This window comes from Mercenaria mercenaria, chromosome 15 (assembly GCF_021730395.1).
Source record: "Mercenaria mercenaria strain notata chromosome 15, MADL_Memer_1, whole genome shotgun sequence".
In the NCBI taxonomy this organism is placed as follows: domain Eukaryota; kingdom Metazoa; phylum Mollusca; class Bivalvia; order Venerida; family Veneridae; genus Mercenaria; species Mercenaria mercenaria.
In genome coordinates this window covers 25,003,806-25,006,038 of record NC_069375.1, presented here as the reverse complement: position 1 = coordinate 25,006,038, position 2,233 = coordinate 25,003,806, and positions in this window count along the sequence as shown.

Sequence of the window (2,233 nt, the reverse complement as noted above, 5' to 3'; positions counted from 1 at the left end):
TATCATATCTGTTTTATTACATCACTATAGTTTGCTTTGACAGATTGTTTAGCAGATTGTTTTCTTGGTGCATCAGTTTAACATTTGTCTGTCCATCTTAGTATTTTGAACATACTTGGCCCATTACTTGGTTTTCAACAGTACCATATCACTTGCATGTGACAGACATGAACATACTGGGGCCATTACTTGGTTTTCAACAGTACATCACTTGCATGTGACAGACATGAACATACAGGGCCATTACTTGATTTTCAACAGTACATCACTTGCATGTGACAGACATGAACATACTGGGGCCATTACTTGGTTTTCAACAGTACATCACTTGCATGTGACAGACATGAACATACTGGGGCCATTACCTGGTTTTCAACAGTACATCACTTGCATGTGATAGACATGAACATACTGGGGCCATTACCTGGTTTTCAACAGTACATCACTTGCATGTGATAGACATGAACATACTGGGGCCATTACCTGGTTTTCAACAGTACATCACTTGCATGTGACAGACATGAACATACTGGGGCCATTACTTGGTTTTCAACAGTACATCACTTGCATGTGACAGACATGAACATACTGGGTCTATTTCTTGGTTTTCAACAGTACATCACTTGCATGTGACAGACATGAACATACTGGGGCCATTACTTGGTTTTCAACAGTATTTCAATTACATGTGACAGACATGAACATACTGGGTCTATTACTTGGTTTTTAACAGTATTTCTGTTACGTGTACATACTGGGCCTATTTCTTGGTTTTCAACAGTATTTCAGTTACGAGTGGGACGTGGACATACTGAGCCTATTACTTGGTTTTCAACAGTATTTCAGTCGTGCGTGTTGGACATATTGGACCTATTACTAGGTTTTCAGTTACATGTCATAGTTACCCTACATGTTCATGGATTCCATACCAGCAATACCCTGTTCTACAGAAATAATTGGTAACTTCACAACATGAGTCCAAGGTGAAGGAGAACGAATGCCAATGTATTGTATCAGTCATTACAGAGACTATACACCATACCCAGGATTTAACCCTACATCCTTCTGACCTTGTGCTTACTGTCTTGTTTTGTTGTCATACTTACAGAATCTAGGTCATAATTACATTTTTTTCAACTTGTTAGGCAGGACCTTCTGCAAGCTCTATGGCTCTCTTGCAATATAGAATTCTACACATCAAATGGGTTTTGATCCTAGTAGTGAAGTAAAGGTCAGCAATCTGAATGAACAACTGACCACACATATCTCCTTCCCTTCTTATAGAGCTGACCAAGAGAATCATGGACAGATTACTTTTAGTTAATTTTTATGTCCATCATGCACAGGCTTGCTGTTGGCCTTCAGTTAGCGTCTTTAACAGATCTTGGTCCAAAATTATGAAACAGAAGTTTTAGAATCAGTCTAAAAATCCGTCTCTGACTGCTTTATTTTAAACTCACTCCTGAAATTGATTGATGGTAAGGTAAACTTTGAGACTGGTTTCTAAACTGAAGTTATATAATTTTGGATGCTCATATACCCTGCTAAACTTCTAAAATGGACTGGTCCATCATTCAATATGAGCAATACCATTTATTATTTGAAGGGGTGTTCACTGAAAAATTAAAATGAAATCATTAAAATCATTAATATTCGTGGTGGACTAATTTTCGTGGAGTTTGTGGTTGAGTCAATCCACAAAATTCAATCCCAAAGAACAAGTAAAATTCCCATTAATTTTATATTCAAAAAGTTAAATTCTACGAATTCATATCCCCAAAAAAATGCCGTTTTGACCATGCCCACTAAATTAAAAGACTACAGTAATGACTGAATAGCTAACAGTGCAGATCATGATCAGCCTGCATAGATCTTGATCTGCACTGGTCGCAAGGGCAGAATCACTTGCCGCCAGCAGGTTAAAGGTTAAAAAGAAAACAAAATACAAATTTGCTGATTTGACATATATAGTTTATTGAAATTGTGAAACAAATGCAATGAAATAAGTTGAACAGTATGTGATATAGAATATTTCATTGGTTTGTTGAAAAACTGCAAACTATATCATCATTCTTTTTACAGACTAACAATTTTTACAATTTTACAAATGTTCAAACACAAGTGTAAATATATGATCTAATGTAACAGGTAGAAAATGATTTTTTATCTTTCAATTTATTCTATGCCTCTTTTACTTCCACTGAAACTGAATTACAAACACAGCATGTAAAAG